Source organism: Pteropus medius, unplaced genomic scaffold (assembly GCF_902729225.1).
Source record: "Pteropus medius unplaced genomic scaffold, Ma_sr-lr_union100, whole genome shotgun sequence".
NCBI lineage: Eukaryota > Metazoa > Chordata > Mammalia > Chiroptera > Pteropodidae > Pteropus > Pteropus medius.
The window spans coordinates 5,803,837-5,816,888 of record NW_024340701.1 but is presented as its reverse complement, the minus strand read 5'-3'; the positions used below and the strand labels follow the sequence as shown (position 1 = coordinate 5,816,888).

Sequence of the window (13,052 nt, the reverse complement as noted above, 5' to 3'; positions counted from 1 at the left end):
TGCCAGTACAGGCTGCTAAAATGACCTTATCTGGATTTTGGACCAATTCGGTTTGTGACTCCTATATAAATTATATATATATATATATAAACAATGCTTCTCAGACATCAGTGTGCCTATGTATTATCTGGGGAGCCTGTTAAAATGCATATGCTAACGCATGAGGTCTGGGGTGGGGTCTGGGATTCTACATTTCTAACTGGCTCACAGGTCATGCTGATATTGCTGGTCTGGAAATCACAGAGTAAAGCCCCGAACTGATTAAAATTCTACCCAAACTATGGGAATGACAAAATAGGCATTCTTATATATTGCTACATATAAATAGGTAGAATTTTTCTGGAGGGCAATTTAACAAATTTACTTCTAGAAATTTATTATTCCAAGTAAATAATTTTGGATTTGTGTAAATATTCACTTAGTAGTATGCTCATCACAACATTGTTTAGCATTTTTAAAAATCGTGATTTAAAATTCTAAGAGCAAAGAAACAGTTAACTGTATTTTGATACATAGATATTAATACAATGGATATTCTTTCAACTATTGAAAACGATGCTCTAATATGAGAAGTAAGGACTCCAAAAATATGGGGACATATCAAAAAGACAGAGGAACAATCTTGAAGGAGTGCCCACTGGTTAAATTTTGGGAAATTTGAGTATCAAAATAATTTTAGTACTAGATTATAAGCTCCTGAATAAAACAAAAATCCATGAGTCTATACTGATAAATAAATAAAATAAAGAAGGAAGAGTGTCACAAATGTGGATGTGAGTAGTAGAATTGGAAATATCATTTTGCTGTAGTTTTGTAAAGACTGGCTCAGGCAAGAATAATTTCTATAGCTAGTAAGTAAAGTTTGATGAAAAGAAAGATATTTAAATGGTTTCAAAGTGTCACCACAGATTGTTTATTAATTGCTAGGCAAAAAATAGAAATAATACAGTGGGGGAAGAACAGACATCATCTCATGTGATTAACTAAAATCAGTAGTGAAGAGCAGACAAACACTGTTATGCCTTCAGATGTGATAAACTGAATCTGATCACAAGGAAAAGCCAAACTGAGGAATAGTCTTTGATCTATAAAATAACTGACTTGCATTCTTCAAAAATGTCACTATGATGAAAGACGAAGAAAGAAAATTTTAAAATATTTTGAACTGAATAATGATGAAAATAAAACATAAAAAATTGTGGGATGTAACAAAAGCAGTGTCTAGAGGAAAATCTAAATATTAAATGCTTATATTAGAAAAGAATAAAAGTCAAAGGATAATAAAATTGAAAATACCTAGCAAGACTGATTTAGGAAAAGAGAAATATAATCAGAAATAAAAATAGTGCCATCACTAACTATTCTACAGGTATTAAAAAGATAATAAGAGGATGCTATTAAAAACTTTGTGCCAATAAACTTAACAGAGATAAAATGGACAAAATCACTGAAAAAGATAAATTTCTAAAATACACAAAATAGAACATTTATATAGCCTGATATCTATTAAAGGGACAAAATTCATATTCAAAAACTTTCTCCTGAAGAAAACTCCAGAGCTAGATGATTTCTCTGGTGAATTCTAGAAAAAAAGGTTTGGGAAAGCAATATTACTGATTACATACAAATTTTTATAGAAAGTAGAGGAGCAGGAAACACTTTCCAGTCATTTCTGTGACCAGAATAAATGTGATATTAAAATCTAACAGAGATATTATGAGATAAGAAAATTACAGAATAACATCCCTCATGAACATAGGTGCAAACATACTTTACACTATATTAATAAAACAAATCCAGTGAGGTTTATCCTAGGAATACAAGTTGGTTTAACGTTTCAAATTCAATGTAATTCACATTAACAAAATAAAAGAGAAAACCCATGAAATTGTTCACAATTTCAAAAGATGCAGAAAAATCTTTTGGCCAAACCTTTTTTTCAGCACCCCTTCATGATAAAAAAAACAAACATGGAAACAAGCAAGCAAAAAAACAAAAACCTTCCAGCAAACAAGGAACAGAAGGGAATTTCCTCAAGCCGACAAATATGCATCTACCAATATCCCATAGCTAATCTCTTCCTTAAAAGTGAAGAGCTGAATGTATTCTCTCTAAGATTAAGAATACAGAAAGTATATATATTTGCTCTTAACATTTCTATTTCATCATTATACTAGAGGTCTCACCCAATACATAGGAAAACAAAATAAAAAGCATAAAGATTGGAAAAGAAGTAAAACTGATGTTTTTCACAGATGATATGATTATGTATGAAGAAAACCTTATGGAGTCCACCAAAAAACTACTGGAAGTAATAAATTTATTTGTAAAGGTTATAGAACACAGATCAGTGTAAACAATTGTAGTAAAGACATAAATTCACTAAAAATCTACCTATTAACAAATTGTAATTCCCATCAAAATCTCAACAAGATTTTTTCTAGTTAGAGAGAAGTTTATCTTAAAATTTATATGGAGAGCCAAAAGAAAAAGAAAAGTTAAAACGGTGTTGAAAAAGAAGAATGAAATTAGAAGAATCATGCTGCTCAATTTTATGACTTACTATGTGGCTTGGTAGAGACAGACATATAGATCAATGATGCAGATAGAAAATCCAGAAATAGACCCTCTCATATATGCCCAACAGATTTTTGACAAAAGTTACAAAAGCAATTAAATGGAAAGATAGCCTTTTCAATAAATAGCACTAGAACAATGAAACATTAGTAGCCCTCAAATGAACTTTGATCTAAACCTTATACCTTATGCAAAAATTAACTAAAAATGAATCAAAGGTAGAAATATAAAAGGGAAAATTAAAACAGCCAAAACAATGTTGAAAAAAGAAAAAAGTTGGAGAACTTCCTGATATCAAAACTTACTATAAATCTATAGTAAATAAGACAGTGTGATACTGGTATAAGAATAAATATATAGATCAATGGAATAGAAATAATATTCCGGAAATAAATACTGACATTTACAGTCAACTGATTTTTGACAATGGTGCCAAAGCAATTCAATAGGGGAAAAGAAAGTCTTTTCAACAAATGGTGTTGGGAAAATTAGATATCTACATGCAAATGAATAAAGTTGGACCTAAACTTCACACAATATAAAAAACCTAACTCCCAATGAATCAAACATTTAAATATAAGAGCTAAACTATTAAACTCTTAGGAGACAATATAAGCATAAATCTTTAGGACTTTAAATCAGGGAATGGTTTTAGATATGACACCAAAAGCACAAGCAATGAAAAAAAAAAGATAAATTGGACATACAAAAATCAAAAACTGTTGTTCATCAAAGCATATCATCAGAAAGTGAAAAGATAAACTTTTAATGTATTGTTGTATTCAATTCGCTACTATTTTGTTTAGTATTTTTGTATCTGTATTTACCAGAGATATTGGTCTATAGTTTTCTTTTTTTGTGTTATCCTTACCAGGTTTTGGTATTAGGATACATTATAAAGATTATACGTCAGTCTACGGCCATGCCACCCTGAACAAGCCTGATCCCATCTGATCTCAGAAGCTAAGCAGGGTCAGGCCTGGTTAGTACTTGGATAGGAGACCACCTAGGAAGACCAGGTGCTGTAGGTGTAAAAAAAAAAAAAAAGGGATTGTAAGCTGACAAGGTCCTTGCAATCTGTGAGGTCAACCAAGGGTTGCCTCACCTAAAAAAAAAGAAAAAGATTATACAACATGATCAAGTGGGGTTCATTCCAGGAGCACAAGGATGTTTCAATAAATGCAAATTGATCAATGTGCACATCACAAAAACAAAATAAAGGACAAAAATAATATAATCATATCAATACATACAGAAAAAGCTTTTTGACAAGATACAGCATTCATTTATGATTAAAATACTTAACAAAATGGGTATAGAAGGAAAGTACCTCAACATAATAATGGTCATATATGACAAACCTTCAGCTAATATCACACTTCATGGTGAAAAACTGAAAGCTTTTCCTTTAATATCAGGAACAAGACAAGGATGCTTGCTCACACCATTCTAATTCAATACAGTATTGAAAATCCTAGCTAAAGCAACCAGGCAAGAGAAAAAAATAAAAAGCATCTAAATTGGGAATGAAGAAGTCAAACTGTCACTTTCTACAAACAACATGATTCTTTATATAGTAAACTCTAAAGACTCCATTAAAAAACTATTAGAAACAGTGAACAAATACAGTAAAATTGCAGGATACGAAATCAATGTACAAAAATCTATTATGTTCCTATATACTAACAATGAAATTTCAGTAAAAGATATGAAAAGAAATTCTTTTTGCGACTGCAACAAAAAGAATAAAATACCTAGGAATAAACTTAACAAAGGATGTGAAAGACCGGTACACTGCCAACTATAGGACATTCTTAAAAGAAATTGAAGACACAAAGAAATGGAAAGATATGCTATGTTCATGGACTGGAAGAATCAACAGAATTAAAATGGCCAACCTAAAGCAATGTACATATTTAATCCCCATCAAAATCCCAAAGGTAGTTTTTAAAGAAATAGAACAAAAAAAATCATCAGATTTATATGGAATCACCAAAGATCTTGACTAGCCAAAGCAGTCCTGAGAAAAAGAACAAGGCCAGAGGTATCACACTGACTTCAAATTATACTGCAAAGTGACAATAATCAAAACAGCATGGTATTGGCAGAAAAATAGACACACAGACCAGTGGAACAGAATTGAGAACCAAGAAATAAACTCACATATATATGGGCAAATAATTTTTGACAAAGGAGCCAAAAACATGTAATGGAGAAAAGAAAGCCTCTTTAATAAATGGTTCTGGGAAAGCTGGAAAGCCACATGCAACAGAATGAAACTAGACTGCTGTCACCATACACCAAAATTAACTCAAAATGGATCAAAGACTTAAACATAAGACCTGAAACAATAAAATGCATAGAAGAAACTAAAACTTATGTTTACAGAAAAACCTACACATAAATGTTCATGGCATCTTTATTTTGTAACAGCTTCTAACTGGAAAAAAATGCAAATATTCCTCAATGGGTAAATAGTTAAAAGAACTATGCTACATCCATACAATGCTATACTACTCAGCAGTAGAAAATTAAAAAAGTTATTGATACATGAATGACTTGGAGGGATCTTAAGAATATTATGCTAAGTGAAGAAAAGCCAATCTCAAAAGGCCACATGCTGTATGATTCAATTTATAATATTCTGCAAATGACAGAATTGTAGCGATAGAGAACAGATTAATGGTTGCCAGGGGTTAGGTAAAGAGAGAGAGGGAGTGACTGTAAAGAGTATCATGAGAGAGTTCCTTTATGGCGATGGAACAATTTTATATAGTAACTGTGGTGGTGGCTATATAAATCTATGCATATAATAAAATGTTACAGAATTTTATACAAAGGCAACAGGTAAATACATGCAAAAACTGGTATAATCTGAGTAAGTTCTGTAGTCTAAATTTCCTGGTTTTGATAATGTATACTTATGATAAAGTAGAAAGTATACTTTTGGCATATTTATATAAGACGTCATCATTAGGAGAAGTGGGTGATGGGTACATAAGACAAATTTGTAACATTTTTTACAACTTCTTGATCTGTAATTAAGAATATGAACATAAAAGAAATCAATTTATTTGTATTACTAACAACAAACAATTGGGAAATAAAATTTAAAAATCAATACTATTTAACATAAAAAAACCTTTAAATAAATCTAACTAATAATGTGAAAGATTTCTATACCTAAAACTATGAACTAAAATTTAAAACCACAATAAATTAATAAATTTAAATTAAAGAAGGCCTCAATAAAAGTAGAGTAATACTATGGTCATTAATTGGAAAAGTCAATGTTGTTAAGATGTCCATTCTCCATAAATTGATTTACAGATTCGATACTAGTTTAATAAAAATTCGAACAGTCCTTTTAAGGAACTAAACAAGCTACTCTCTAAATTATATGGAAAAACAAAGTAACTAGAATAGCAAAAACATTTTTGAGCAAAAAATAAAGTTGGAGGACTTACAATACTTGACTCCATGACTTATTATAAAGTCACAGTAATCAAGACAGTATATAAAACTGAAAGCAACAAACAAGACAAACAATTGACTCATGGACACAGATAACAGTTTAGTGGTTACCAGAGAGAATAAAGGAAGGGTCGGAGGTAGATAAGGGTAAAGAGGGACGAATATATAGTGATAGGAGATTTAACTTTAGTGAACACACAATGCAACTTAAATGATGCATTACTGAAAAGTACACTTGAAACTATAGAATTTCTTAACCAATGTTGTCTCAATACATTTAATTTTAAAAAGACAGTATAATATTATTTAAGGATAAATAGTTCACTAAAAAGAGCACAGAGTTCAATAAATAAACCAACACATATATAGGAGATTGATTTTTCAATCAAAGTGATAATTAGTTCAATGAGGAAAGAAAAGTTTTTTAAACACAATTTTCTAGAACAACTGGGTATCATAATGGATAAAGATGAACCTTGACCTCTACTGCCTCGTAGACCTAAACATAAAACCCAACACTATAGAGTAACTAAAACAACACATAAAAGCATATCTACACAAACTTAGAAAGATAAATATTTGTTAGAAAGGATAAAAATTTCTTTTAAAAGGAAAAATATTCATAGCTTGGACTTTAGCAACATTAAAACTTTCTGCTGATCAAATATCACTGTAAAAAAAGAACAGACAAGCCACAGTCTGAGAAAAAAACATTCACATCATACGTCTCTCATAATAGACTTATATCCAAATTGTATTAAGAACTCCTCAAGTCATTAATTTAAAAACAAACAAAATAAACCCAACAATCTAATTTAAAAATGGGCAAAAGACCCAAACAGGTAGATCACGAAATAAAATATACTGACCAATGAACACCTGAAAAGGTTCTTGACATCTTTAGTTATTAGAGAAATATAAATTAAAAACATATTGAAATACGATTCACACCTATTAAAATGGCTAAAATAAAAAATTCTAATGACACAAATATTGGCAAGGATGTAGAGCAACTGGAACTCTCAATTACTGTGATGGGAGTGAAATAAGTTATAACCACTTTGAAATAAGTTACAACCACTTTGGAAATTTGTTATAAAGTTATATGTATGTCTACCCAAGCCCCACCAATTTCATGCTAAGATAGTTTCTCAATAAAAATAAAAATATATGTTCACTGAAAGTACATGAATATTTAGAGCAGTTTTATTCATACTAGTCAAAACCTGAAAACAACTCGAATGTCCATCAACAAGAGAATAGATAAACAAATTGTTGTATATTCCTACAATATTAATAGAAAGGAGTTCTAATGCACAAAATAACATGGGTGAATCCCAAAAACTTGTGTTAAGTGAAAATAGCCAGATATAAAAAAAATATATTATATGATTCCATTTGTACAAAATCTAGGAATGGATAAAAACTGAACTTTGTTGACATAAATCAGAAAATGCTTAACTGGAAAAGGTAGAAGAATTGACTGATAGGGAATATGAGGGAATTTTTTCAGATGATAAAAATGTTCTGTATCTTGTTTTGAGTGTTGATGGAATGAACATTCAATTATCAGTGTTCATTGAGTAGAACGCCAGGTCTCAGGATTTGTGGGTAATTATACATCAATAAAATATTTTAAAACATATCAATTTCAATACAGTGGTATTATTCCTCACATTCATAATCTCAATATAATACTGAAAAAACATCAGATAAACTCAAGTTGAGGGACATTTTACAAAACATATGACCACTACTTCTCAAAACTATAAAGGTCAAGTAAAACAAAGAGAGAGAGAGAGAAAAGAAAATTAAAGAAACAAATGTAATGTGGTATCTTGGATATGTATTGAAGGAGCAAAGCACATTCATGTAAAAACTGGTGAACTCTGAATAAAGTTAATAGTAATGTACTCATGTTGGTTTCTTAGTTTTGACAAATGTACCATGGTAATTTAAGATTTTAACACTGGGAGAAACTGGGTAAAATGTATAAGAACTCTATTATCTTTGTAACTTTTCTATCAATCTAAAATTATTCCAAAATAAAAAGTTTACTTAAAAATCATATCGCAAAAGCATAAACATATCAATTTTCTTGTAATAAAAGTTAATATAAGATTTGCAAGGCTTTTATGAAGATAATTATAAAGTTTTATTGAAAGATATTAAAAATAACCTAAATACAGCAAAACATCATGTTCATGGATTAGAAACAATGTTGTAAAGAATTGGCTTTTCTCAAATTGATCTAAAACTATACTGCAGTTGCCCTCTAAATACCAAAAGAATTTCAGTAAATGCTACTAGACAGTTGGGCAAACATACAGAAAAAAGTCAAATTGGATTCCTATTTACACCAATCACAGAAATCAATGCCAGATTGATTAAAGACCTACATAGTCAAAACTATAAAACTCTTAGGAAATATAGAAGGGTATCTTTATGTCTCTGGAATAGGGAAGGAAACAATAAGTGATAAAAGAAAGGGCTGAGAAATTAGGTTACATTAAAAATAAAAGAAATTTTTTGGTTATCAAAATGCACTATAAAAATAGTGAGAAGGAAAGTTGTAAAACGTATGAAGATATTAAAATTAACATAACTGACAAAGGATTGGTTATCCAGAATATATAACTCTTTTTAAAGTTTTATAATAAATAGACAAACTAATAGAAAAAGAGGTGAGATTCGAACAGGCCTTTTACGTAACAGAAAAACCATAATGGCCAATGAACTTTAAGACAATCACCTAATTTTTGACAAGAAAAAACAAATTAAAACTATAGTAAGATATCAAGGGAATGAAAAGACAAGTCACAAACTGTGTAAAAATCTTTGCAAAAGATGTATCCGATAAAAGACTGTTAAAAAAAAATACGAAGAACTCTTAAAACTCAACAATAAGAAAATGAACAATCCAATTAAAAATGAGCAAAAGATTTGAAAAGACATCTCACCAAAGAAGATATACAAATGGCAAATAAGCATATGAAAAGCTGTTACTCATCATATGTCATTAGGGAAATGAAAATTAAAACAACAAATTACCACTATATTCTTATTATAATAGTGAAAATCCAAAACGCTGACCACCAGAAGCTGGTAAAGATGTGAAGCAACAGGAACTCTCATTCATTGATAGTGTGAATGCAAAATGGTACACTTTAACAGCTTGGCAATTTCTTACAAAACTGAACACCTCTTATCATCTGATCCAGCAGTCATGATCATTGGTATTTACCCAGATAAGTTGAAAACGTATGTCCACACAAAATCTGCACATGAATATTTATAGTGGCTTTATTCATAATTGCCAAAACTTGGAAGCAACCAAAATGCCCTTCAATAAATGAATGGATAAATAAACTGTGTTATACCCATATACTTGTATATTTTTCAGTTCTAAAAAGGTATGTGCTATTAAGCCTTGAAAAATCAGGGAGAAACTTAAATGCATCTTACTAAGTGAAAGAAGCCAATCTGAGAAGGCTATGTACTACATAATTCTAACTATATGACATGCTGAAAAAGGCAAAACTACAGAAATAGTAAAATGCTTGTCAGGGATTAGAGAGGAGGGAGGGATGAATAGGCAGAGGCAGAGGACAAGATTTTTAGGATAGTGAAACTATTCTGTATGATACTATAATGGTGGATTTCTCTCTCTCTGCCCGTCTCACTTCTACCCTCACCCCTGTTGTCTACCTTCTTCTCTGTTCTATAGGTTTGGACAAATATATATAGATATATATGATATATATATATATTTTTCCCCCAAACACATAGAATGTATAACACTAAGAGTGAATCTTAATGTACACAATGGACTTGGGTGATAATGGTGTGTCAATACAGGTTGATCAATTGTAAGAAATGTATCACTCTGGATGTTGACAGTGGGGGAGGGTATAGGGGAAATGGGTATACAGGAACTCTGTACTTTCTGCTTAATTTTGCTGTGAACCTAAAACTGCTCAAAAAATAAAGTCTATTAAGAAAAAACAATAGTGAGATACTTTTACACATTCATCAGATTGTCAAAAACTTAGGAGCCTAAAAATATCAATTTTTTTTATATGGAACAATCCTAGCACTTATGTGTGCCCTGGGGGAATGTATGTTGATACAGCTACTCTAGAAAACAATTTGGAATTATTTAATAATATTGAAAATGCACATACCCCATAAGTCCGCAATTTCACCGTCAGGTGTATTCCCTAAAGAAAATTCCTTAAAAAACAACTGCAAACAATCCAAATTATGTCCATAACATAAAATTTGATATATTCATCTAATGGAATGCCATATAATAGTAAAAATAATAAACTATGGGCATGCTGCACCAACCTGGATGAGTCTCAGAAATGTAATATTGCACAAAAAGGTAAACATGAAGCCCAAAAACATATAAAATTTAATAATACACTGTTCGAGGATTTATAACATTTGTGGTAAAATCATAAAGAAAAGCAAAGAAATGGTTAATTGCAATTATAGGATAAGCGGGTCCTTCAGTGAAGGGTGGGAGTGTAAGAGATAAATATTCAGGATATCTCAAAAGTTCCTGGTAATATTCAATTTCTTTTTCTGGGTGGTGGGAATAAAAATTCCACTTATTATTCTTTAAACTGTGTGTGTGTTCTTTTGTATATATGTTATCTTTCACAATAATACTTTTTAGGAACCAAGCTCTAGATCTATATTATATTAAACCATATTTTTTGTTATAATTTTCATCCTCCTGCTTGCCTGTCATAGTAGGAGAGAAAGAGGCCAATACATAGGCAGAAACTGAGAGGAGAAAAAGAGGGACAATATAAAAAGGAGTACTTTATTTACTGAAACTGATTGTGGTTGCGGTCAACACTATCTATTCTTTTATACTATGTTTTCATGCTATGTTTTATACTCTTTTCTTCTGAATTAGGTTCCTTTCACTGACTATCAAAAGTCCTAAATATGATTAGTGTTTACTTGTATATTATTTATCTCTCCCACAAGACCATAAATCTCATGAGAGCAGGGACTCATTCACTACCAAATTTCCAATTACCTAGAACACTGCCTGGCACATAAGCACTTATTATATATTTGTTGAATGAATAATAAACAAGCTAATTAAAATTTAGTACTCCTACATATGTACTTCTGCCATCAGAGCACTCAAGACATTTTTGTAATTACCTTTTTGTATGTATCCACCGCTAGATATGAAGACACCATTACATCAATAGTACCTAGCAAAATTCCTAGTATGTGATGGGTACTCAATAAATTAAATTAATATTAAATGAATACATAGAAACATTTTTTTTCTACAATGTTATCTCTATTTCAAACTATCCTTCATTTGAAGGTCAGAGCTAATAATCTTTAGAATTAATTTGATCATTAAACTTCCCTGTTTAAAACCCTGAAATAATAATAATAGTATACTTTATGGTGCTCATGATGTGGCCAGACACTATTCTGAGTGTTTTTTATATACGAATTCATTCAATTCCCTTAACAATTATGTGGAGATGAAATCATCCTCATTTTGCAGATGAGGAAATTGAGACATAGAAAAGTTACAAAACTTTACTAAAATTACATAGCTAGTAGTGGTAGAGCCAGGATTCTAACCTCTACTGTCTATGCTCTTGACCATAATCCCATAATGCCTCCGGTGGATCTATAGAACCTATGGGGTAAAATCTAAAATCCTTAAACTGCAAATGAGACTCCTCACAATGTCACCTCCAGGATCTTTTCCCACCACTCCCTTTTATAAACCCTAGGCTCCAATCATTATAACATTTTTCTGAACATGTTACTTCCTTTTATAGCTGCAAGCTTTTGAACACAGACTGTTCTCTTTCCTCCCGGCAAACTTCTATTCATTTCTCAAAACCCAACTAAAATCATATTCTCTGTGAAGCCTTTCTTAATTTATACTCCCTTGTCTGCATTTCTTCAATTTGTGGCTCTTATCACATTATGTTATAATTTTTAGTTTATACGTTTTTTTCCTCTACTAACTTTGGGATCATCTAGGTCTGGACTCGTGTCTTATTTGTTTATGTAGCCTCAGTGCCAAAACTAGTGTTGCCATAAAGGCACTCAAAATATGTTTGTTAAATAAATGAATAAACACTGTATTCAACTTGAGCTCAGTATTCAAGATGTATAATGAAACTTTGACATCCTATCACTTTGTTATTTATCTATTAATGTTATAAGACCATTAAAGTCTATAGCCATGCTACCCGGAACGAGCCCAATCCTATCAGATCTTGGAAGCTAAGAAGGGTCGGGCCTTCTTAGTACTGGTTAGTACTTGGATGGGAAGACCAGGTGCTGCATGAAAAAAAAAAAAAAAAAAAGGACTTAAGCTGACAAGTTCCTTGCAATATGTGAGGTCAACCAAGGGTTGCCTTGCCTAAAAAAAAAATAAATAAAATATTTGTTTTGGTTAGCTGTGTCATAGTTTTAAGTTTCTACTGGTCTCTCCCTTGTTTTACTTTGTCCATATAGCACTGTTTTGACACTTAAGTAACAAAAAGTTAATTATGTGTCTGCCTTTCGCACTTGTACTACCCTAGCACCTCAAATGTAGTGTTCATATCTTACTCTTGAAGGGGCCCAGAGCTTAGAATGTAACAAAGGCTTAATAAATCCTTGTTAAATTGTATTTAATTTCAATCAGTTGGTTTGGTTAGAGTTGGTTATCTGAGTATTCTCTTTTCTCCAAATCTCTTTCTTCATTGATATGCCTGGCAATTTTCCTTCATTTCTTTTTTTTTTTTTATGCCATTTATCTTCATCCCTGTAACAATCCCAGTATGGGGAATGCAGGTTTTCAGGCTAGTGATATAGTATAGCAACTGTAGAAGGAGACATTTTTACTTAGTTTTTCAGTTTCCTATAGTATAAACTCTAACTAGTTTGGGTAATTTAAATTTAGCTCATGTTATTGTCCCTCAGATTTAAAAATAACGGTGGATACTCTGTCTTTC

The 13,052-nt window shown here is 31.1% G+C and overlaps 1 protein-coding gene and 1 non-coding gene across 3 annotated transcripts in view; one reads left to right on the top strand and one right to left on the bottom strand.

Moving 5' to 3' along the window:
* CUNH1orf185 (chromosome unknown C1orf185 homolog) overlaps positions 1 to 13,052 on the bottom strand; it is a 115,973-nt gene that overhangs the window by 3,114 nt on the left and 99,807 nt on the right. The gene's annotated exons all lie outside the window — the stretch shown is intronic.
* LOC120581382 (5S ribosomal RNA) lies at positions 3,490 to 3,608 on the top strand. The gene has a single exon (XR_005647256.1). It is a non-coding gene; the product is annotated as a 5S ribosomal RNA (ribosomal RNA).